This window comes from Macrotis lagotis, chromosome 1 (assembly GCF_037893015.1).
Source record: "Macrotis lagotis isolate mMagLag1 chromosome 1, bilby.v1.9.chrom.fasta, whole genome shotgun sequence".
NCBI classification, from domain to species: domain Eukaryota; kingdom Metazoa; phylum Chordata; class Mammalia; order Peramelemorphia; family Peramelidae; genus Macrotis; species Macrotis lagotis.
The window spans coordinates 262,414,603-262,441,636 of record NC_133658.1 but is presented as its reverse complement, the minus strand read 5'-3'; the positions used below and the strand labels follow the sequence as shown (position 1 = coordinate 262,441,636).

General features: G+C 37.8%; 1 pseudogene; it reads left to right on the top strand.

The window, feature by feature from the left end:
• Positions 1–427: 427 nt before the first annotated feature.
• On the top strand, positions 428–26,367 carry LOC141490528 (small ribosomal subunit protein mS26 pseudogene; annotated as a pseudogene).
• The last annotated feature ends 667 nt before the right edge of the window (positions 26,368–27,034 follow it).

Genomic DNA, 27,034 nt, shown 5'->3' with positions numbered 1-27,034 from the left:
GAGACGAGGCCTGGTCATGCTGAGGTCTTGCTTCCAGCTGATGAACAAGACAAGCTGTCAGATCTCGTCTGCTCAAAGGAGATGCTGCAGAGGGGAAGCTTAAAACAAGAAAAATAGCTGCTTTTTTTCTTGGGAGTTGATACTGGACTGAATACTTTCTTGGGAGTTGATACTGGACCCAAACCCAGTGCTAAGCTTCCCGATCCACTAACAAAACCATTACCCCCCATTAGGCAGAATGGTAGAAACAGACACCAACACTTCTGTACCTGAAGTTAGAGGCCTGGGTTCAAATGTTAGCTCTGTTACTTCCTACAAGGGCACCCTCAAGGTCTCTGAAGAATTTTGGGGACATGGGAGACACCGGCACAGGACTGCCAGTTTACTGTAGCCTCATCAGAGAAGGTGTTGCCATGAACAAGGCAGAATGGAAGCAGCCCTAAGGAAACCTGAGATGCCCCAGTTAAGAGTCACTCCACCCCCACCCCAGGTGTTCACTGGACCACTTGTGCTGAACCTGGGGTAAAGTATTCTGGGCTCATAATGGTCTGATCCACACAGTCAAACACACTGCAAGACTCTACCAAACCAATCCATATGACCTTGGGTAGGTTTCTTTCCTCCCTGGGTTGTTAATTTCCTTTTCTGAAAAATTGGGAGGTTGAATAGCTGAATTCTGAGGTTCTAGCAGCCCTGAGAATCAATGGTTAAACGTTTACCAGCACACCTATGATGGAACCCAGGTTCTAATCTCCGGCTTCGATGTCTGTGACCCGGGATAAATCACTTCAAGCCTGCCTTTCCCCCATCCAAAAATAAAGGAAGAACCACACTTGCATTTTAAACCTTTGCAAATCTTAAAATTAGAGAAGTAAGAGTTATTACTATTTTCTGATACTCCCAAGCCTTAAAAGCAATGTCTCCTTTCAGAAGCTCCCAAAACCCTATGCTCCTGGTTTTCTTATAGATGTTAATTTACTCCTTAAAGTTGCATTCCTTTCTTCTCTCCTCCTAAAATGTCAGCTCCATAAAGGTAGTGGCAGTCAGATTCAACTTCATCTACCCTTCCCAGGCACTTAGCCCTTCAATCATTCTGACTGGCTGTGGATTCAAGTCCCAGCTTTGACACTCAATGTGTGACCTTAAACAAGTCATTTTAATTCTCTGGGTCTCAGTTTTCCCTTCTATAAAATCAGGGAATTGAATGGACATGTAATCATATACCTATAATCCCTGCTAAAGGAGATTGAGTCTGGTGTTGTCTCTTGAACTCAAGAGTTCTGGGTTTCACAGGGTAAGACAGTTGGGTGCCCAAACCAAGTTCGACATTAATATATGTATGTGTCTGGTTGATAGTCTCGGGTATGGGATGGACCAGCCCAGGATGAAACAGAACAGGTCAAAATTTCTTTTTCTGATTAGAGTGAGATTGGACTCCTGAAAAACCCTTGAAATTCCAGCCTGGTTAAGATAGGGAGACTCAGTCTTTAATAACAAAATAATGAGAGAGATGGGGCAGCTGATCTTTAAAGTCTGTTCTAGCTCTAGTATTCTGTGCTATACGGTATCTATCCCAGTAGCAATCCTTCAGTAAAAGGAACCATAAGCCTTACCTGACCTCATCAAGAGAGTTAATAGGAAATGTGGAGAACTTTAAGAGATACGCAGAACATAGAGGACAATGTCTGGTCTTGACAAGATCAAAATGCACAGAGATGATTATAAAACTTCCTGAAGAAATTTCATTTAAGATAACTATGGAATGTAAAAAATATTTGTAAGTGTACCAGACAAGAGATACATTGGAACTACAATCAATCCTCAACTTTCATGGGGGTAATGTTCCAAGAAAACAGTGCAAAAGTCAAAAACTCAAATGTTATTATATTGAACTATGGGAAATAGGGGGGTTAGGTTCCTGTGACCACCAAAAACTGTAAACTTGCTGACATTATACTTTCCTACATATTATTCTTTTTTCTCATTTATATTTTTCCTTATTTACATATTAAAACAATTTTTTTAACATTTGAAAAAAATTTTGAGTTCTAAATTCTGTCTCCCTCCCCCCAAGACAGAAAGCAATCCCAAAATGTATATATGTGTACATTCCTTTACAACAAAACATTAATTTTGAAATATGCACTTTTTCTAACATAGTAACCTTGAAATTACCTATAAAGTGCAGGGGTGAGGAAAGGCAGTACTGAATGGGACAGGAAGAAAGGGATAGAGATAGCAGAGTAATTCCCAAGTTAAAAAAGAAAAAAGAACAACCTGTAATCTCTAATATCCCTTTTGGTTCTGTAGTCTCTTTTTGAAGTACAAAGAAAAAGAGACTAAGAAGATGTCCATCAATTAGGGAATGGATGAAAAAACTATGGCAAATGAATGTAACAAATTTGGTTTGGTTCTTGGATGAAAATCATATGCCTGGGGTGAGTTCCCCAGTCCCAGAATAAAATAACCACCATCTCATTTACCCCACAGACTTAGCTGCTTTTTCATTTTTTCAGTTCCCTCATACACACTTGACAGGTTACTTTAGCAGTTTCTGGAGAGTATTCATAAACAATTTTACAAATACTTTCATTTTTATGGATATAAATTTGCATGTATTCCTGTCTCTCATTTTTTCTCAACTGCATATAGTCACAAATGTGCATAGTTACCAATGTGAAAAGGAAAATGAGGTTACTAATAAAATCACACAAAGGTTTGAAGTCACAAAAGTTAAATAGTGAATATAGAGAACTGAATATATTAATAATGCTGAAAACATTATTTATACAAATATAGATCTAAATAACTGAAAAATATTCATTGCTCATGGATAGGCCAACTCAATACAAATGACAATACTATCTTTATACAAATATAGATCTAAATAACTGGAAAAATATTCATTGCTCATGAATAGGCCAACTCAACATAATAAAAATGCCAATGCTATCCATATTACTTTACTTATTCAGTGCCATGACAAGCAAACTATCAAAGGATTACTTTATGGAGTTAGAAAAATAATAACAAAATTCAACTGGAGGAACAAAAGACTAGGAATATCAAAGAATATCATAAAAATAATTGGAATGAAGATGGCCTAGCAATAACAGATCTCAAAGTATGTTATAAAGCAGTAATTTTCAAAATAATTTGGAAATAGTCAAGAAATAGAAAGTTTGATCAGTGACACAGATCTTTTTGATAAACAACATATATAAGCAAAAGAACATAATAGACTAGTCTTTGATCAATTCAAAAACTCACTACTAAAGTGAAAACTCACCATTTTATAAAAATAACTAGGAAAACGAGAAAGTAATCTAGAAGAAACTAAGGGTAAATTAGCATCTCACATCAAATGCTAAAGTAAACTCTAAACAAATACCTTATTGACTTAGACATAGAGGCTGCCATCATAAACAAAATAGAACAAAGAAATGCAATGTGGAAAAGTCATAAAACATTAATAATTAGAGAAATTGAATTTAAAACAATTCTGAGGTTCCATCTTATATCCATCAGATTGACAAAATTGACAAAAATAGAAAATGACAAATATTGGAGGGTTTGTAGAAAACCAGGAACGTTGACAAATCTTGGTGGAGTCATGAAATAATATAGTCACTCAGGAAGGAATTTGGAACTATAACCTAAAAGTTGCTTAACTGTATATACCCTTTGACCTAGTAATGCTAGATTATAACCCAAAGATATCAAAGAAAGAGGAAAAGGACTCATACAGAAACATACTTTTATGAGATTAAGAATATATTCATCAGTTAAGGAATGGTTGAACAAATCATGGCATATGAATATAATGGAATATTAATGTGCTGTACAAAATCATAAAGAGGATGATTTCAGAGAAATCTGGGAAGAATTATATGACCTTATATAGATGGTGAAACAAGTAGAACAAGAAAAATAATCATACAATAACAATGGTGCTCAAACAACTTTGAAAAATTTAAGAACTCTAATCAATGTAATAACCAATCATGATTTCAAATAGTCCATTATGAAACATGCTGACTCCTCCTGACTGATCATCATAAACTTGGGATGCAAGCTGAGACATAGTTTTTTGGACATAATCAATGTGGGAAATTTGTCTGGTTTGTGCAAATTTGTTACAAAGGTTTTATTTTTCTCCTTTTTTTCCAGTGGAGGAGTGAAGAAAGAGAAAATTAGATTTTTCTCCAGTGATAAAAATTAAACTTGAAACACTTTCTGGTACTGGCTTTTAGGTTCTTTCTCTGCTACCTCTCTCAACTTGGCAGGTTTTTCCCCAGAATTAATATTGGAAGTTTTTCCCTTAGAAACTAAGGATCAAATAGGTAGGTGATTAAAAAGAAAGCAGTCCTCAGATTTGGTCCTCTGTCACAGATCCTCTGTTCAGAAGAAAAGGGAAGAGTTAAGAGGGTAATGTTGAGAAAAAGCAATAACAATTTATGACAGAGGAAACCAATTCCCCCCATGTTAGTGCTGTTTACCCCCAGAGACTCCTGGATGCACCAGGTTTACCCAAGGATACAGATCCTCCTGAGGAACACACACAGGGGAACTCACCCAGGTAACCAGATCCCCTTGCCTCTTCCACAAATGTATATCACCAGCTCCTTTGCTCTCTTCTTCCAGTGTATGTAGTTATTGTAGTTACACATACATAATTTGCAGCCCATGGGGTACATCTGCTATAAATACCTAGACTTGTCATACAATGGAAAACGAACTTGAAATCAGAAGGCCTGGGTTCAAATTTTCCATAATTTTGTTGTTTGACTATAGGAAAATCCCTTCATCTCCCCAAGCCTCAATTTTCAAATCTAAAAAATGTGAAGAAAGTGTTTTTTTTAACTTTAAAATACAAAGAAATGAGAGTTATTATTCAAAGAGCTTTACAGTCTAGTTGAGAAAGAAGGATCATGAAAAGGTAGAAAGTCTTGCCCACTAGCATCTAAGTATATGTGTGTCAGACAGAATGTATGGTTAAAGTAGGTTCCTAATCAGTTCCTTTATGGGTACAACAGGGTACAGGCAGGGTCCACAGTGGACATGGACCCACAACTTTACATTTACTAGTCTGCAGGGTGATAAATCCACAGAAGGAGATGCTCTTTCCAGCACCAATTCATCATGTTTAATCTCATCTCCATGCTTGATAACTCAAGCCTCAGTCTTCCACTTTCTTCTGATTGGAGGAAGGGAGGGTGGCTTTCCTTTATAGAGAGCAGAAACTGAACTCACTCACTTCACTTTCTGACTGCTTCTACTCTTCCTAGTTTCAATGCCAAGGAACAAGATACTCCCTTGGACTCTCACTTTCCTGTCTCTTTTTTTTGTGGTCTTCTCCCATTAGATTATAAGCTCCTTGAGGGCAGGGATGATCTCTCTTTTCATTAATTATATCATCAGCACTTCACATAGTACCTGCACACAGTAGACTCTTGATAAATATTTATTGAATTAGATTGGGAAAGGACGAATGGAATAGGAATCAACCATTGCTAGGAGAGCTCAGATACTGGAGGAATAACTTCCACTTAGCTCAACCCAAGCTCAAAGAAGACTTCATGTAGGAGGGATGTGATCTGAGCCTAAAGGATGGATAGGATTGGAAGAAGCAAGGGACTGGAACAAGGGTGCTTTATTCCTCCAAAGTTGACCCAATCTGGAGTTAAGAGATAGTTTGTCAAAGTGGATAGAATACTGAACTTGGAGTCAGGAATGCCTAAATTCAATTTCAAATTTATGAGCTGTGTGAACCTGTTCAAGTCACTGAACTCTTCTCAGCCTTGGTTTCCTAATCGGTTCAATGGATTTAATATATCTCTCCCAGAGTTATTGTAAAAATGAAATCAGATATTCTTTGTGAAGGATTTTTAGAACTTTAAGACTCCAGATAAATAGTGGGTTTCTGTAAGCAACCTTTCCCTATCCTAGTGTTAGTGCTATGCCCTCCCTCTTTATCTACCTTGCAGATTTTCTCCATATTCTTGTTCATACCCTGTTTGCCCCTAATGGAATGGAAGCTCCTAATGAGTATGGATTGCTTCATTTTTTGAACTTGTATATCTTGTACTTGGTATAGTGGCTGGTGTATGGAATTTTAGCAAATGTTTATTGATTGCTAGATTAGCATTCAATATTAATAATGGTACTGATTAATAATAAACAATAATATTTTTAGGGCAGCTATGTGGCACAGTGGTTAGAATATCAGGTCTGAAGTAAGAAAGATGTCTTCTGAGTTCAAATCAGACAATTCTGAGCTGTGTGACCCTGAGCAAGTCACTTAACCCAGTTTGCCTCAATTTCATCATCTGTAAAATGAGCTGGAGAAGGAATGGCAAACCACTTCAATATCTTCACTGAGGAAACACCAAATGGGGTCATGAAGAGTTAGACATGACTGAAATGACTGAACAGTAAATTATAACATTATAATATCCAGAAGGAGAATTCCCATTATCCTATGCCTTAGTCAGAACAGATCTGGAATGTTGTGTTTAGTTCTATGTGCCACAATTTAGGAAGAATATGACAAAGTGGAGAACATACAGAGGACAGCTATCAGGGCATTGACAGTATCAGATACTATTTCACTGAAGGATCTGTTGAAGTAATTGGAGCTGTTTCACTGGAGAAGAATAAAACTAGGGATGGGATGGGAGGGATAGAATCTGACATATATGGAAGGGACAATAAAATCATTCCTGAATCAGGGGTTGAGACTGATTTAAATCACACACACACACACACACACAAATACACATTAAGTAGATGGCAAGTGAATTACAAGTTCTCAAATTAATGCTGGTTGATTATTAAAAACCTATACAATAACTAGATCAGGATCAGAGGTCTAGAATCAAGATCTTACAATAATAAGAATTGACTCTTTTTTAAATGTCTTTAAATGTCTTTAAAAAAAATAACATCATAGTTTTTTCCAGTATCCTTTCCGTTACCCCTTCCAGAAAGCCACCCCATAGGACAAGTAGTATTTTTAAGACAAAAAGAAAAAAAGATTAAGGAGAAATCATTACAATCAAAGTTAGAAAACTTGGATAATATCCAACACCTATGAGCTACTCACCTCTACAAAGGAGAGAGTTGGGGGAGTCCTCTCATATTCTTCATTGCAGGCATGCTTAATCTTTACAGTTTTGCTACATTTACTTTTTTCTTTTCTTTTTTTCTTTTTTCTTTTTTTTAATTTTTATTAAAGATATTATTTGAGTTCTACAGTTTTCCCCCAATCCCACTTCCCTCCCCCACCCCCACCCCACAGATAGCACTCCGTCAGTCTATACCTTGCCTCCATGTTGTACCTCGATCCAAACTGGGTGTGATGAGAAAGAAATCATATCCTTAAAGAGAACAGAATTCTCAGAGGTAACCAGATCCAACCATAAGACATCTGGGTTTTTTTTTCCCGAATTAAAGGGAATAGTCCTTGTACTTTGTTCAAACTCCACAGCTCCTTATCTGGATACAGATGGTACTCTCCTTTGCAGACAGCCAAAAATTGTTCCCAATTGTTGTGCTGATGGAATGAGCAAGTCCTTCAAGGTTGAATATCACTCCCATATTGCTGTTAGGGTATACAGTGTTTTTTCTGGTTCTGTTCATCTCACTCAGCATCAGTTCATGCAAATCCCTCCAGGTTTCCCTGAAATCCCGTCCCTCCTGATTTCTAATAGAATAATAGTATTCCATGACATACATATACCACAGTTTGCTAAACCATTCCCCAATTGAAGGACATTTACTGGATTTCCAATTCTTTGCCACCACAAACAGGGTTGCTATAAATATTTTTGTACAAATAATGTTTTTACCCTTTTTCCTCATCTCTTCAGGGTATAGACCCAGTAGTGGTATTGCTGGGTCAAAGGGTATGCACATTTTTGTTGCCCTTTGGGCATAGTTCCAAATAGCTCTCCAGAAGGGTTGGATGAGTTCACAGCTCCACCAACAGTGTAATAGTGTCCCAGATTTCCTACATCCCTTCCAACAATGATCATTATCCTTCCTGGTCATACTGGCCAATCTGAGAGGTGTGAGGTGGTACCTCAGTGAAGCTTTAATTTGCATTTCTCTAATAATTAATGATTTAGAGTATTTTTTCATATGGCTATGGATTGCTTTGATCTCCTCATCTGTAAATTGCCTTTGCATATCCTTTGACCATTTGTCAATTGGGGAATGGCTTTTTGTTTTAAAAATATGACTCAGTTCTCTGTATATTTTAGAAATGAGTCTTTTGTCAGAATCATTAGTTGTAAAGATTGTTTCCCAATTTACTACTTTTCTTTTGATTTTGATTACATTGGTTTTACCTGTGCAAAAACTTTTTAATTTAATGTAATCGAAATCATCTAATTGGTTTTTAGTGATGTTCTCCAACTCTTCCTTAGTCATAAACTGTTCCCCTTTCCATAGATCTGACAGGTAGACTAGTCCTTGATCTTCTAATTTGCTTATAGTATTGTTTTTTATGTCTATGTCCTGTAACCATTTGGATCTTATCTTGGTAAAGGGTGTGAGGTGTTGGTCTAATCTAACTGTCTTCCATACTAATTTCCAATTATCCCAGCAGTTTTTATCAAAGAGGGAGTTTTTATCCCAGTGGCCTAACTCTTTGGGTTTATCAAACAGCAGACTACTATAATCCTCTCCTGCTTTTACACCTAGTCTATTCCACTGCTCCACCACTCTATTTCTTAGCCAATACCAAACAGTTTTGATGACTGATGCTTAATTTTAGATCAGGTAGTGCTAAGCCACCTTCGTTTGCATTTTTTTTTTTCATTAAGCTCCTAGCAATTCTTGACTTTTTATTTCTCCATATGAATTTACTTACAATTTTTTCTAGCTCATTAAAGTAATTTTTTGGAATTTTGATTGGTAGGGCACTAAACAGATAGCTTAGTTTTGGTAGAATTGTCATTTTTATTATATTAGCTCTACCTATCCATGAGCAGTTGATATTTGCCCAGTTATTTAAATCTGATTTAATTTGTGTGAGAAGTGTTTTATAATTGTTTTCAAAAAGATTCTGAGTCTGTCTTGGCAAATAGACTCCCAAGTATTTTACACTGTCTGAGGTTACTTTGAATGGAATTTCTCTTTCTAGCTCTTCCTGGTGTTTCTTGCTAGTCATATATAGAAAAGTTGAGGATTTATGGGGGTTTATTTTATAACCTGCAACTTTGCTAAAATTGCTAATTGTTTCCAGTAGTTTTTTAGATGATTTCTTGGGATTCTCTAGGTAGAGCATCATGTCATCTGCGAATAGTGAGAGTTTTGTCTCTTCCTTCCCAATTCTAATTCCTTTAATTTCTTTTTCTTCTCTAATTGCTGATGCTAACATTTCTAATACAATATTGAATAGTAGTGGTGATAATGGGCACCCTTGTTTAACCCCTGATCTTATTGGGAATGCCTCTAGCCTCTCCCCATTGAGTATAATGCTTGTTGATGGTTTCAGATAGATACTGCTCATTATTTTAAGGAACAGTCCATTTATTCCTACACTCTCTAGTGTTTTTAATAGGAATGGATGCTGTATTTTGTTAAAAGATTTTTCAGCATCTATTGATATGATCATATGGTTTCTGATAGGTTTGTTATTGATATAATTGAGTATACTAACAGTTTTCCTAATATTGAACCAACCCTGCATTCCTGGAATAAATCCTACTTGATCATAATGTATTATCCTAGTGATGACTTGTTGTAGTCATTTTGCTAAGATTTTATTTAGGATTTTTGCATCTATATTCATGAGGGAAATAGGTCTATAATTTTCTTTCTCTGTTTTAACTCTTCCTGTTTTAGGTAGCGGTACCATATTGGTTTCATAGAAAGAGTTAGGCAGAGTTCCATCTTTCCCTATTTTTCCAAAGAGTTTATATAGGATTGGAACCAATTGTTCCTTAAATGTTTGGTAGAATTCACTTGTGAATCCATCAGGCCCTAGAGATTTTTTTTTAGGGAGTTCACTAATGGCTTGTTGAATTTCTTTTTCTGAGATAGGGTTGTTCAGGTATTTAATCTCTTCTTTGTTTAACCTGGGCAACTTATATTTTTGTAAATATTCATCCATTTCACTTAGATTATCAAATTTATTGGCATAAAGTTGGGCAAAATAATTTCAAATTATTACTTTAATTTCCTCCTCATTGGTGGTAGGTTCACCTTTTTCATTTATAATACTAGCAATTTGGTTTTCTTCTTTCTTTTTTTTAATCAAATTGACCAGAGGTTTATCAATTTTATTGGTTTTTTCATAATACCAACTTTTGGTTTTATTTATTAATTCAATAGTTTTTTTTGCTTTCAATTTTATTAATTTCTCCTTTGATTTTTAAAATTTCTAATTTGGTATTTGATTGGGGATTTTTGATTTGTTCTTTCTCTAATTTTTTTTAGTTGCATGTTTAGTTCATTGATTTCCTCTTTCTCCAATTTATTCATATAAGCATTTAGAGCTATAATATATCCCCTGAGAGTTGCTTTGAATGAATCCCATAGGTTTTGGTATGTTGTTTCATTATTATCATTATCTAGGATAAAATGGTTAATTCTTTCTATAATTTGTTTTTTGGTCCACTCATTTTTTAAGATGAGGTTATTCAGTTTCCAATTTGCTCTGGGTCTATATCTCCTTGGCCCAGTATTGCATATGACTTTTATTGCATTGTGATCTGAGAAAGATGTATTCACTATTTCTGCCTTTCTGCAGTTGATCATTAGGTTTTTATGTCCTAGTACATGGTCAATTTTTGTATAAGTTCCATGTACTGCAGAGAAAAAGGTATATTCCTTCCTATCCCCAGCTACATTTACTTTTGATTCATGTATGTGGTTATTCTTTCCATTTCCATTGCTATAGACATCGTACTTAGTGTTTTCTTGACATTTACATAGTTTTGGTCTTTGTGAATAAGGACAAACATCAATCACTAAGGACAACACAAAACTTTACATAAATTATTGTGTTTGATCCTCATAACAATTCTATGACAATTCTTACTAAAGGTCTAATTACCACATAGATTTGTCTATGCAATTAGGTCCTCCAAGCTACTTTTCATTGTTCAAAAAGTGTCTGGCTAAAGGATAACCTTGGAATGGCAGGAAAGTCACAGAATAACTGAATGTCAGAGCTAGAAGGAACCTCAGAATATAGGATGTTGAAGATAAAAGAGTATCTTGTTTTTTGGAGCTGAAACTAGGCAGAACAGTAGATACACAGTGGAGGGTCCACTATGGGAATGTAGCCTTGTCATTCCTTGTACCCAAGAGAGATATCCAGGGTCCATCTTTTACTAAAGAGGAAACTAAAATTGAGAAAGGTTATTTTTCCCCTAAGGTTTTCCTTATAAGTTGTAGCACAGACAAGTCTAAAACACAAGACCCTTGACTCCCAAGCTAAGAGGAAGCTCAAACATTGCTATGAAACCCCTGTTTCATAGAGAGGGGGGAAAGGATGGTCTGAAGCTGTGGTATCAAATCAGATAGAAATAGGGATACTATGCATCCATAAGCATCCCTGTATGCTGCATATTTTTTAAATAAAAGAAAGATTTTATTTATTTTGAATTTTACAATTTTCCCCCCATTCTTGCTTCCCTCCCCCCACCTCCCACAGAAGGCCGTCTGTTAGTCTTTACATTGTTTCCATGGTATATGTTGATCTAAGTTGAATGTGATGAGAGAGAAATCATATCCTTAAGGAAGAAAAATAAAGTATAAGAGATAGCAAAATTACATAATAAGATAAGGTTTTTTTTTTTAAATTAAAGGTAATAGTCTTTAGTCTTTGTTCAAACTCCACAATTCTTTCTCTGGATACACATGGTATTCTCCATTACAGATATCCCAAAATTGTGCCTGATTGTCACACTAATGGAATGAGCAAGTCCATCAAGGTTGCTCATCACCTCCATGTTGCTGTTAGGATGTACATTGTTCTTCTGGTTCTGCTCATCTTGCTCAGCATCAGTTCATGCAAATCCTTCCAGGCTTCACTGAGTTCCTGGTTTCTAATAGAACAACAGTATTCCATGACATACATATACCACAGTTTGTCAAGCCATTCCCCAACTGAAGGATATTCACTTAATCTCCAATTCTTTGCCACCACAAACAGGACTGCTATTAATATTTTTTGTACAAGTGATGTTTTTACCCTTTTTCATAACCTCTTCAGGGTATAGGCTCAGTAGTGGTATTGCTGGATCAAAGGGTATGCACCTTCTTGCTGCCCTTTGGGCATAATTCCAAATTGCTCTCCAGAAAGGTTGGATGAGTTCACAGCTCCACCAACAATGTATAAGTGTCCCAGATTTCCCATATCCCTTCCAACATTGAGCATTATCCTTTCTGGTCACATTGGCCAGTCTGAGAGGTGTGAGGTGGTACCTCAAAGATGCTTTAATTTGCATTTCTCTAATAAGCAGTGATTTAGAGCAATTTTTCATATGACTATGTAATGCTTTGATTTCCTCATCTGTAAATTGCCTTTGCATATCCTTTGACCATTTGTCAATTGGCTAATGGCTTGATTTTTTGAAAATTGGACTCAGTTCTCTGTATATTTTAGAAATGAGACCTTTATCAGAAATACTAGCTGTAAAAATTGTTTCCCAATTTACTACATTTCTTTTGATCTTGGTTACAGTAGTTTTGTCTGTGGCAAAAGTTTTTAATTTAATGTAATCAAAATTGTCTAGTTTGTTTTTAATGATGTTGTCCATCTCTTCTTTGGTCATAAACTGCTTCCCTTTCTTCCTTGATCTTCTAGTTTGCTTATAATATTGTTTTTATGTCTAAATCCTGTATCCATTTTGATCTTATCTTGGTATAGGGTGTGAGGTGTTAGTCTATTCCAAGTTTCTACCATACTAACTTCCAATTTTCCCAACAGATTTTATCTGAGAGTTTTTATCCAAATAGCTGAACTCTTTGGGTTTATCAAACAGCAGCTCACTATAATCATTTCCTGCTATTGCACATAGTCTACTCCACTGATTCACCACACTATTTCTTAGCCAATACCAGACAGTTTTGATAACTGATGCTTTATAATATAATTTTAGATCTGGTAGGGCTAAGCCACCTTCTTTTGCGCTTTTTTATTAAATCCCTGGAAATTCTATACTTTTTATTTCTCCATATGAATTTACTTACAATTTTTTCTAACTCATAAAAGTAAGTTTTTGGAATTTTGATTGGTAGGGAACTAAACAAGTAGTTTAATTTGGGTAGAATTATTTTTATTATATTAACTTGACCTATCCATGAGCAGTTGATGTCTGCCCAGTTATTTAAATCTGATTTTATTTGTGTGAGAAGTATTTTGTAATTGTTTTCAAAAATTTTCTGAGTCTGCCTTGGCAGGTAGACTCCCAGGTATTTTATATTGTCTAAGGTTACTTTGAATGGGATTTCTCTTTCTAGCTCTTTCTACTGCATCTTGCTAGTCATAATAGAAATGTTGAGGATTTTTGAGAGTTTGTTTCATATCCTGCAACTTCGCTAAAGTTGCTAATTATTCCTAGTAGTTTTTTAGATGATTTTTTTGGGATTCTCTAGGTATACCATCATCTTCAAAGAGTGAGAGTTTTGGCTCTTCCTTTCCAATTTTAATTCCTTCAATTTCTTTTTCTTCTCTTGGTGCTGAAGCTAACATCTCTAATACAATATTGAATAGTGGTGGTGATAATGGGAATCATTGTTTCACCCCAATCTTATTGGGAATGCTTCTAACCTGTACCTATTGCATATAATGCTTGTTGCTGCGTATTATCTTAAAAAACAAAGGGCGACTAGGTGGCACAGTGTATCCACTGTGTATCCAGAGCACTGGCCCTGGAGTCAGGAGTACCTAGTTCAAATTCGACCTCAGACAATAATTACCTAGCTGTGTGGCCTTGGGCAAGCCACTTAACCCCATCTGCCTTACAAAAAAAAAAAAAAAAAGATATATTGATATTATCTCTGGAGGACTCCTCAGAACTCTTAGTTCACAAGGAGAGAAGGCGAGGGAAGGGGAAAGGAGGAAAAGAATGGGAAAGGAAAGTAAGAGAATGGAAAGAAAGGGGGGGCAGCTAAGTGGAGCAGTGGATAAAGCATCAGCTCTGGAGTCAGGAGTACCTGAGTTCAAATGCGGTCTCAGACACTTAGTAATTACCTATCCGTGTGGCCTTGGGCAAGCCACTTAACCCCATTGCCTTGAAAAGTCTAAAAAAAGAAAGAAAGAAAGAAAGAAAGAAAGAAAGAAAGAAAGAAAGAAAGAAAGAAAGGGAAGATGTACACAGGAAAGAAAAGGAGGGAGACCATCCAAAAAAATTTAAGGAAACTCAGAGACAGAGGATAACATATTTGACAATAAAACTGCATTTGCTCTTAGTGATAAAAAATTTTTCTTTTTAAAAAAGGAAATCAAGAAAATATTCATTCATATATTACTATACAAATATAATACTGTGCCCAACTATTAAGTAAATAGTAATAGCAGCTCAAATTTAGCTTTAAGTTTTGCTGTTCTATTTGACATATGAAGAAATGGAAAATCTGATGTGACATGCCCATAATCACAGTTATAAAGTATCAAAGTCTAGTGTGGGAGAGGAAGGGGCTGGGAAGAGGGGGTGGAGGAGAAAGAAGAAAAAGAAGAAAGAATAAACAATTTAAAAAAGGGGAAGGAAGGAAGGAAGGAAGGAAGGAAGGAAGGAAGGAAGGAAGGAAGGAAGGAAGGAAGGAAGGAAGGAAAGAAGGAAGGAGGGAAGGAAGGAGGGAAGAGAAGGAAGGGAAACCAAGGGATACACTTGAATATGGACAAATCAACAGATGTTGCTTGATTCTAAGGCTGTTTTCACTAATCCCTGCTGCCTCTTAGATTCAATATTGCTAATCAGTCAGTTAAAAAAGGCAGATGGCAAAACTGATGAAGATTTAGATCTGTTGCATGAAGGAGTTTCTTTTCTTCTGCTAACATTATATACTCTTAAATTCCTGAACCTCAACACCACACACACACACACACACACACACACACATATATGTGTATGTATATATATATATATATATATATATATATGGAGAGAGAGAGAGAGAGAGAGAGAGAGAGAGAAAGGTATTGAGGACTTCTCTATAGACCTTCTAGAACAATACTTGCCCAGACCACAGTCCTCACGAAACATGAACAAGTCCATGCTCATGAACACAGGATAATAATCATACAATCAAAGAACTAGAGCTAGAAAGGACCTTACAGATCTCTAGATTGAGGAATTAACACACTATAACTTAAGAGTCAAATTTGTCCAATGTTGGCCCACTAGCTAAGAATTTTTTTTTTTACTATTTTAGGTAAAATGAAACTATTTTAAAATGAAAAAAAAATTCATCTTTTTAACTTCACAAAAAGTGGAGGGAGGGTATAACTGTAGTTTGCTGACCCCTGATTCTAATTTTACAGCTGAGGAAACTGAGGCCTAGAAATTTATACAGGATTATATACATAGTAACAAAAGAAAGTTTGAACTGAGGTCCTCTGAATCCAAATTCAGTGCTCACTGTCTCTTTCATCTTGTCCCCAAAAAAAGTATAGCTATGTATATCTATTCCACCAACTCCGAGATTTTTCTCTTAAACCACCTATAGCATATTTAAAACCTCATTCTGGCCTCTTGAAAACCATGACTTTCTTCACAACTGCCATGAGGCATATCTATTAATTAGCCTGGAGACCTTACCATTTCTGGGTTTGGTCATTTAATTGTTTTCCTAAATTTACTAGGCAGGTTCAATTGCATATATTGTCATTCTTCATTGACTTTCCTGCATATTCTGATCACAGTTTTATTAAAAAGTTTGTGAGTTCTTTTCCAGAGGTGAATACATTTTTATGTATGTGCATGCTTGAGAGACAATGGAATGGGGATGTTTAACCTGGAGAAGAAAAGATTTAGGAGCAACTGACAAGTGTGTCAGCTCCTAGAACCACTGTCATTTAGAGTCAAAGTCAAACTTGTCCAACTGCTGGACGATTAGCTAAGAAAGTACAATTAAATTTATGCTGCTTAGTTCCCAAAGACCATACTAGCAGCAGGAGGTTGAAATTGTAAAGAGATAGGGAATTTGGGGCAGCTAAGTGGTGCAGTGAATAGAGCATAAGCCCTGGAGTCAGGAGGACCTGAGTCAAATCCGACCTCAGACACTTAATAATTATCTAGCTGTGTGGCCTTGGGCAAGCCACTTAATTCCCATTTTCCTTGCAAAAACCTTAAAAAAGAGAGAAAAAAGAAAAAATAATAATTGCGTAGCTGAGTGACCTTGGGAAAGTCACTTAATTCCATTGCCATAAATAAAATTTAAAAAAAAGATAGGGAATTCAAAGTAAGGGAAAAACAGAGCAATCTCAAAATAGAATAGGCTGGGTTTGGACTCCCCAGATTTCCTTGCTTCTGGAATTCTTCAAACTAAGTCTGGATGACTTTTTGATAGGGAGGTAGAAGAAGGGAATATCTATATAGGTGCAAGCTAATCTAGATCTTCTCTCAAGTCCCTTTCAAATCAGATTCTGAGATATTTTGTCTGTTCCTCCCAAAAGATGCAGAGGGATAGAGTAAGAAGCCATATTTCTCCAAAAAAAGAACAGCCCCAAAGTTCCAAATTCCCAAAACAAAACTTCAGACCTCATTAGAAGCAGGGAGAGCAGTGTGCCTATGACTGAAAGACAGTTGTGTTCTTTTGTGGGAATCAATCATCCTCTAATTTGTCATCAATATGAATTATGACAGTCTTCCACAAAAGGACAGAACATCTGCGTCCCATTTCACTGGCAATGGTTTCACCATGAGATCTTTGGCCTCTGACCAAAACTGACTGGTTAGATTTGAGGGCTTAAAACAGACTCATAGAACATGAAAGCTAGAAGAGGCCTTGATAATCTGCTACTCAAACTCCCTAATTTTACAGAAAAAGGAAATTAAATCTGAGGGAGAGAGAGGTTTTTTTTATCCAGAGATATACAGCTAGATGGGTCAAAGCTGGGCCTAGAACTCAAGTCTCCTGAGACCATTACCAAAATGGGTGTTGATTTACTGAGTTATCTTCAACTTCTATGCTCTAGTCTTTTAGGCATTACATCTTTCCACTGTCTACATTTTTCTCTTGTAGAGAGAAAGAAAATCAGATAAACAATTTTAGCACTTTTAAAAGTTTTTACTTAAAAAAGATAGTTGCTCCAACATCCATTAATTATTTGATTGCAGACTGATCATTTCTTCTCCCTGAGTCTGTTTCCTTATCAGTAAAATGGAGATAGTGACTGAAACCATTTAGTTTAACCACCTCATTTTACAGGTGAGGAAACTGAGGCCAAGATTAAGTTACTTGCTTAAGGTCACACATAGTATGGAATTCAAAATCAGCTTTTCTGACTCCAAATCCATTGTTTTTTCCATTGTGCCTCAGGGTGTGCTGGTAAATGTTTAACTATCAGTTCTGTGGGAAAAGAAACTATAACACACTTTCAATTTTAATATGCATTTTTTAATATTTTCTCTATAACTTTCTTAAATCTAGAGTCCAGACAGTCAACAAAACAACAAATCAAGCCCTGATCTGTAATTTTTTATTTTTTTTTTAATTTTTTGCAAGGCAATGGGGTTAAGTAGCTTGCCCAAGGCCATACAGCTAGGTAATTATGAAGTGTCTGAAGCTGGATTTGAACTCAGGTACTCCTGACTCCAGGACTGGTGCCCTATCCACTGTACAATCTAGCCACCCCAGATCTGTAACTTTTGCTGGTGTCCCAGGTGTAATGTCCACCAAGAAAATTTACCAGTCAGCTCTCTCTGAAGCTGGTATATGAGCTAGCACATTGACTATGAGATGAGTATTATTATATGTGTTATAGAAATGTTAGCTAATAGTATTTTAAGGAAAATTTGGTTTTCCTATTGCATTTTATATGCTAAAAAGCAATTTCCATTGCTGGAAGGGTATTTTGTTGCAGTGGAAAGAGCCCTAGTCATAACTGTGTTATTAGCCAAGATTCCTTGGCTTCCTTCAGAATTCAGTTCAGATAGATTCCACCTTCCATAGGAAATTGTCCATAGGAAGTTAACCTCCTAAAAGGATCTTCCCTTTACTGAGCTATGTGATGTTCTATCCCTGAAGTAGATTGTGAGCTCTTTGAGGGCACAGATTTCATTTTTGTCCTTGTGGTCCAATGATGCACCACAGCATCCTTGATAATTATTTGTTGGATCAGATATCATTGGGTGGGACTTTCAGTAAACCACTTGACCTCCTCCATTCTCCTATTCACTTCTGAAAGATGTCTATAATAATAATACATGTCTTACCTATCTCTCACAGATTAGTTGTGGACAATCCAATAAGAAGTTGTATGCCAAGCTCATTGTAACCATAAATGGCTGCACAGTTTTCATTATTTTATCTCAGGAAGGGAACCACAGGGATGCAAAAACAGGACAAAGTCAAAGAGTTGACACCAGGAGAGAACATTCTTATTCAAGCATAAATACTTTGTGTAATAGCAATGGGAGTGCTGAGGACAACCAGGCAGGAAATTGCTTTGCCTATAAATGTTCTCATGCTCTGCATATGCTCCAGAGTATAGGTTTCTTTTAAAGGCACTTGTGGGCCCTCCTAGGAAAGTAGATGATTTTGCAAAACAGTTATTCTAGTGAGGGTTATTTCCAGGATCCAGAAAAACAGGAAGGAAAAACATGGCACAATTGCAAGCCCATACAGGTACATACAATACATATACTCATATGCACACACATATGAGTGTATGAGTGTGTACAGTCATGGATATCATGAATTTTTGCTCTCTGGTTTCCTTATCACCTCATCCCCTGAACCTGGAAGCAGGTTTAGGGTCAGCCTTCTCCTTTGGACTTCCACAACTTGAGGTTACATGTGGACAGAGCACCCTTTTCAACCTGCATGAGAATCTCAGATTCCTAGATTTATAAAAGGTCAGAACATGAAGAGACTTTAGAAAATAGGATGTCAGAGCTAAAATGGAATGTAGAATGTCAGAGTTGGAACAAAGCAGAGTAGAACAGGGTGAGGCATCCCAAGATCTAGTCCAGTCCCATTTTTAATGTTTGACTTGATTCAAATCAACAAGCATTTTTGAAGCACTTATTATGTGTTATCAGTATTCAATGATCTTTTATAAAATGCCAACCATATCCCAGGCACTGTGATAGGATCTTGAGATGGAAAGAAAAAACAAAAAGAAACAGTCCCTGGTGTCAAGGAGCACGTCCATGCATTTATTAAGGGTCTGCTTTGTGCTGAGAGCTGGGAATACAAAAAAATGGAGAAGACTGTCCCTGGTCTCAGGGGGCTTACAGTCTAAAAGGGGAAACAACATGAAATTAACAAAGTACAAACAAAGCAAATCAAATTGGAAATAATCAATATAGGAAAAGCCCTAGAATGAAAATGAATGAGGAATGACTGAAGTAAGCCAGGGAAGCCAGAGAAAGTGCTCAGGATCAAGAGATGGAGAATTCTGTCCCCAGGGATGGTCAGGAGACCAAAAGTAGAACATTGTGGGGTGGAGTGGGGGGGTTTGGAGGGGGAGAGGGGGGGATGGGGGAGAGGGTATAGGGAAGGACAAAGAGGAGGTGGGGAGAGCGTAAGATGTAAGAAAACTAGAAAGGGAAGAGGGGAACCAGGTTAAAATGAGCTTAGAATGCCAAGCAAATAATTTTACATTTGATCCTAGAGAGAATAGGGAATCACTGGAGTTTACTGAATAATTAATGTGACAATGTGGGGTGACATGGTCAAATCTATACTTGAGGGAGACCAATTTGATAGCCGAATGGAGGATGAACTGGGGTGGGGAGAGACTTGAGGCAGGCAGGCCAACCAGCTAGTTATTGCAAAAGTCAGGTCTGAGGTGATAAGGACCTTGTACATGGTGATGGCAGTATCAGAGAAGAGATCAGGGAGTGAAATGTTACAAAGGCAAAATTAAGACTTGTTATAAAAGTAAAATCAACAAGTCTTATTGGATTGGAGTTGGGGAGGGGTGATAGAGTGTAAGGAGTCTAGGATGATACCTAAGTTTTAAGTAGGTGACCAGGAAGATTGTGGTGCCCTCTGTAATATAAAAGATAGGATGAGGTAAAAGATAATGAATTTCCATTTAGACCATAGAATGAGATGAGGATCAGAGCAGGAAAGGGGCATCCCTACTCTCATGGCACAACATACATAGGCTTCTGTATCTCAACATTGTTCATTTATTAGCTATAGACAAAATGGCATTGAGAGTCAGGAGATCTGAATTCAATTGACTGTTGACCAAAGGCAAGTCAAAGACTACCACGGCTTCTTCTGAACTTCAGCTTTCCCATTTGTAAAATGGCTAATACAAGTCCTACTTACCTTGAAGAACTGTTGCAAGACAAGAGCTTGGTGAGCCTGAGAGGGCAATTGACATTGAGCTAGAATATTTTAATTGTGGACAGACTTAAGTATCAGGTTCAGAAATCAGTACCAGGGAGACATTGATAAATTTGAGATTGGTGAGTCTGTTAGGTCAGTTAGGTCAGTGCAGGCAATGGGCTAGAGTCTGGAAACCAAGGGCATGTAGGAAGTAATTCCAAAAGTCCAGGCAAACGTGTGGAGCAGGTTATTAAGTGGCTGACCTGTCTGGAAGACACCCCTTTTCCTGAATCCCAGAAACTCAGCCAGGCTACCCTGTCTGGGACTGTTGTTTTTTTCTTTTTCACACCTCACACTGAGTTTTAAGCTCATTACCGGCAGATGGCTAGAAGTCCTCAGGGACCCACCCATGGATGTAATTGATTTGTCATGTCCTCTGTGAACTGAATGACTTGTTTCTTCCAGAGCTTTCTGAAATCCATTTTTATTATTGAGGAACGATGTGCTAGGGGATGATGCTTATTCCCCAATGTATACAAAGCAGTCCATGCCATATACCCCTTGGATGGGTATCCCAATCAGATTTTTAATTAAATGTTTAAAATGATACAAAGACCTTTAAAAAAAGTGAAGAGGCCCAAATTAGATTTCTAATTGTTTTAACATTAAAATGTGGTACAGCCTGCACCAGGCATACTGGTTACCTAGGAAACATTGGCCATGTATTAGCGGCACAAAATCTAAAATAAAAGATTTGCAAAAGTGAAGCCACAGGACTTAGCTGATGCTGTAACTTGTCATTATGAAAATGGGAGGCTCTAGGGAACAAGGAGGTTTCTTTTCTCCTTTCCCTGTTTTTTATTCTTTTTTTGCTAGCTTGCCAAATCTAATCATTTTACAAGTGGCCAATATCATGTCATTTAAAAGGAATTAAAAGAGGACAGAGAATAAGCAGAGTCCTGTAGAAACCTTGGTGAGCTCTGACATATTTCTACCCAGGTTTGTAACCTTAGAGCTCCCAAGTCTTCTTGCTACTTCCATGTCTCTCATTTCCATCCCCTCCTCCACCCACAGGATGATCACCCTAATTCATGTTCTCAGAGCTTCTTACTTGGACTGCTGCCATAGCTTCTTAATTGGTCCTCCAGTCTTCAGTTTCTTTTCTCTGCTGTCCATTCTCTGCAGAGCTGCCAAATGGACATTCCTAAAGTAAAGATCTGAGTGTAACACTCCCCAGCTCAAAGAAAGAAATGACAGTGGCTCCCTACTCTCTCAAGGATAAAATACATTTTCTGTTTGTCATTAAAAGTCCTTCACAACCTGGCTACCTTTGGAAGCTTAATGTGCCTTATTCCCCTCCACATCAGCCAAACTGGCCTATTTAATATTCACTGCAGATTACATCTTTTCATAGACTGTCTTCCCATTCCTGAAATTCCCTTCCTTGTCAGCTCTACCAACTTAGAATACCTCACTTCCTTTCAACTCAGCTCCGAAGTCATCTACATGAGGCATTTCAAAATTCTCCAGGTTGCTAGGGCCTCCCTTCTCCACCTCCTCTAAATATTACTTTGTCTAGCATTCTGCACTGAGTCCTTTTAGGTTAAAAAAAAAAGATCAACTCTTCCTAGCTGAAATAAGATGGAAGCACAGGAACTACTCACAGTTCAATTCCACTCTTGATGATCATGGCACTTTGATCCACTTTGTTTCCAACCTGGGCTAGTTTGCCCCTCTATGAAAACCTAGTACCCATAATATCTCATAAATTTTGATCTCATGCCCTCTATCTCAGCCTCCCCAGAAGCCAAAATGCCTATAAGAACTACCACAATCAACTTGTTTTTTTTTTAAATGAAGTCTCTCTCTTTTAAAAAAATATTTATTTAAGGCAAAGGGGGTTAAGTAACTTGGCCAAGGTTACACAACTAGGCAATTATTAAGTGTCTGAGGTAGAATTTGAACTCAGGCCCTCCTGACTTCCAGAGCCAGTGCTCTATCCACTGTGCCACTTAGCTGGCCCCACAATCAACTTCTGCATTATTGTTGTTTAGTCATTTCAGTCATGACTGACCATTGTGATCCCATTTGGAGTTTTTATGTCAAAGATACTGGAATGGTCTGCCATTTTTCTTCTCCAGTTCATTTTACAGATGAGGAAACTGAAGCAAACAGGGTTAAATGACTTATGGGGTCACAGCTAGTCAGTGAGGCTGGATTTGAATTCAGGCCTAGTGCTCTATCCACTGAGCAACCTCTTTCCTTTGAATAAATATTGTACTTGTCTATCCACCCCTGTAGTCAAATGGAAGCTCCTCAAGGAAAGGAATTATTTGGCATTTTTCCCCTTGGAATCCTTGATAGGTACTTAATAAATGCTTGCTTGCTGAATGATTGAATGAATGAAGAAATGAATGAATGAATACTGATGGCCAGTTCTCCAAAACAAGAAGCATTTATTGAGGGATTTAGGCTAAGACAGGGAGGCTTTGTGGCAAAATGTAAAGCTTGCTGGACTTGGAGTCAGACTTTGGATGCTCTTTTATTATGGATGTCATTTATTAACAGTATTAGTTTTTTTAAAATCACTTTCCCTCTCTGGGCCTCAGTTTCCTCAGGGGTGAAACAAGGAGGTTAATTCAGATGATCTCTCAGGACATTTCCATTTCTGATATTCATTATGATAGCATTCAATGAGCAATTTATCATGTGAAAATGAACTGCTATATTATTAATATGGAAATATGCTTAACACAGTTATACATATAAACCTATATCAGATTACTTGCTGTCAGGAGGAGGGGTGAGGGAAGGAGAAAAATGTAGATCATACCCAAAAAAATGAATGCTGAAAAATATCTTTGCAAGTATTTGGAAAATAAATACATTTATTTTAAAAAAGAAAATTTGCTATTTTATTTAACTTTGTATCTCCTCCAGAGTCCTATAATAATAATAATAATAATAATAATAATAATAATAATAATAATAATAACAATAACAGCAAATAGCTCATTTATTTAACATGTTAAGGTCTAAATAATATCTATTGAATTAATTGACAGATGGGAGTTGAGTCCTGAAGTCTGGTCCTGTTTATGCCACTAACTAGGTAAGTACCTCGGGTGAGTCTTCAACTGGTCTAGGGCTCAATTTTCTCAGTTGTTGGGTAAGAACACAATAGTTCCTTATATTTATTTACCTTTTACAATTTGAAAAATAGCTTTACCACCCTGTGAGTTAGGGTGGGGTAAAATTAGTACCCCAAACTTGATGAGGAGGAAACTGCATCTCAAATGGCAAATACCTTATAGTCAGCTATGATGCACTGAAATATGTTTCTTCTTTCCTTCCCCACTGAACTTCCTTATCATCCAATAACCACTGAAGATATGCAGGTTTTACCATCTTCAAGGCACTTTAGCAGACACTTCATTCAATCTCCACAAAATCCTGTTTAATATTAAATGATACAAGATATTATAAGGCACCTGGGAACCTGAGAGGATGAATAATAAATGTCAATAATTAATATCAACATTTTCTGTCCTGCCAACTTCACAGAGCTGTTGGGAGAATGGAATGATGTAATGCATGTGACAGCACTTTGAACAGTATGAAATGATATCAAGTTAGAGATGGTTGGACTTGGACTTAGGAAGACATGGGTTTGAATCCCCCTTGAGGCATTTTCCAGCTGAGTGACTCTGAGCAAGTAACTTCCCTTCTCTGGTCTTCTGTGTTGTCATCCATAAAACAAGGGAGTTGAATTCCACAGGCTCTAAGGTCCCTCCCATCTCTAAGACCATGATCCTATGAAATCTCCTTTTTATCAGCACACACCCAATTTCACCTCATCAAAGTATTTTCCCTTCCCAAACTTCCTAGTATTAAGAGTTGGAATCTCCCATCAAGTCTAGCCCCTTAAAGTTTATAGATCAGGAAGCTGGGGTCCAGAGAAAGTTAATGACTTGCCCAGTATCAGAGTTAGAGATTAAACCCATGTCTTCTAACTTCAAATCCAGTGATCTTTCATCTAGCATAAGGACATGAAAATAATAAGATGAGAAAATGTAATGAAAATCTTCAAATGCTATGTTACCATAAGATAGTATTGTTTATTTGAATTCAGACTGAGAGGCCACTTAAGGGGAAAAACCAGACCAGGCAGTGAGTGGAGAAGTCCTAAGTGTGGTGTGGCCATAGAAGAGGCAGAAACTAGGTCTGAATCAGTGACCTTGGCTTTCCTCCTTATGTGCCATAACCTATCCCCCATCTCTCCAAAAAAACCCCAAACCCAAAACCTTCCCCTTCAGCAATTCTAGAAAAAGGTTTATTTTCTAATCTAACCACATTACAAAGGACTCCAAAGCAACACAAGATACTGCATATATTGTAGGCTTGAAGTCATGGTCCATTAAAAGCCAAGACAGGGGCTGACTCTCCCAACCAAGGGCAGCAGCTTTAGCAGCCCAGGGACCTTTGCCCTCTGCCTGCCTTACACCTGAGATGTCACCAAATGGGTGAGAGAGCAAAGGTTCTATTGGTGTGGAGTGTTGGTGCTTCCCCAGGTCCAGGCAGGGCAGTTGGTAAGGAGGCAGGGGCATGTGACAACTAAACCCCAGATCTTCTACTTTGAAAGTAAAGAGATGAAGTCTCAGGTTGATGGAGGAGGTTCTAGTTCAGTTCCTGCCCACAAAATTCTTTCCAGTTGTCTGGATGGAGTGACAGTAGCTCAGATATACACATATAGCCTCACATATGTGTGTGCATGTATGTAATGATATTTGTCCTTTGTTCTCAAAGAAGACCATGACTTCAGGGAGGTGATGCAATGACAAGCAAGTGAATTGGGATTTGAGTAAAGGGGTCATTGACCTCATTTCATCCTTCGGAGTCATCTGGGTCCAGGGACCTGAAATGAATCAGGGCAACTGGAGATGGTCCTGGATTCGAGGCAGTCAGGGCTAAGTGACTTGCCCAAGGTCACACAGCTAGTGTCAAATGTCTAAGGTAACATTTGAACTCAGGTCCTCCTGACTCCAGGGCTAGTTCTCTATACATTGCACCAGGAAGCAACTTGGCTAAACTCTCTCCAACATCCTTAAACCTTAACCCTCCAAACAACTTTCAATAGTACCTCAAATCAAATCTTGGAGTGGCAGAGCTAACAAAAGAAGGAAGTGAGACATTTTTTCAGCCCAAGTCAATTTAGGAGGTGGGCAGGTAGGGTTTGTGGCACCAGGGTGGGGGACAGACTAGAGGAGTTGCTCAGTCAGGCCTCTGTCTGGGTTCCTGCTTTACCACTATTGCTTCAGCCTGAATGGCCCATGCACCAAGTCCAAGATCAGGCACTTGGGAACTCCGACCCCCATAGACCCTGTCGAAATGTCCATACTAACAGGACATTATGAGAGCTACTGACAAAAGCGAGCCCTCCGGCTTGACTTCGTGGAAGAAGTTTGGAGAAAAGCCTCTGATGAGAAATTGGGGAAACTGAAAGCTCTGTGTGATTCTGAGGAACACAACTGGCTCATGGTCTGGAACCAAGCAGAGAATGACCAGCTGCAGGTGCTGAGGATCTCCAGGCTTCAGCCGCAAGAGCAGTACCAGGAGCAGAGCCAGGCACAGGAGATAAAGAAGGCACTGGACATGGAAGCCTTTATCAGAGAGGAGAGAGAGGTTCTCCAGTTGCAGGAAGACGTGAAAACATCCATTATCCAGGATAACTTAGAGAAGATTGAAGCTTCCCTCACCAATCCTTGAAACTATAATTAGGCCCTTACCAAGGTGGGCCACAGAATTTGACCACCTGGAGGGCTGGAGCTCTCCTTCACCCTACCACCCATTCCAGGCTCTATCTGTCCTCATTGCTCCTTATGGATAAATAAGGAATAAGTAGGTATAGTTTTCTCTCTGTGTAAAAAAAAAAAAGATTAACACCAGCAGCAGACTCTAGAAGAAGCTGTAGCAGTCACAGCTTCGGGGGCTTTCAGCTGGGATGGGGGGCTGGACAACTGGAGATTATAGAGCAAGGTCCCCTGCCAGCATGAAGACCCAACCAAATCTGTTCTTGAATCATACCACTTGGTGGGAAGTACCAGAAACTTGCAAAGCTTGAGGACTAACTCTGAAAACAGGAGCACCAAATAAACAATTCAAACTAGGGACAATGCCCCCTTCGGTCCAAGAGTAGACTCCAACTTTAACATTAGGTTAAAAGTCAAGAAATAGACTGGGAAAATGAACAAAGAACAACAACAAAAAAAACCTGATCATAAAAATCTAATTTTGTTAAAGGAAGATCAAGGCAAAAACTTAAACGACATTGATGTCAAGACAAATACAACAAAACCTTAAAGAAAAATGTGAATTAGTCATAAGGTTAAAAATTCCTAGAAGGAGTTTTAAAAATCAAACAAGAGGGGATTAGTGGGAAGGAGGAGGGGGAGAGAGAGGGGAGAGAGAGTGAGACAGACAGAAAAACAGACAGAGAGACAGAGAGAGAGAAGGAAGTGGAGGAGGAGAAACAAGAAGCAGAAAAAGAAGCAGCAGCAGCAACAAT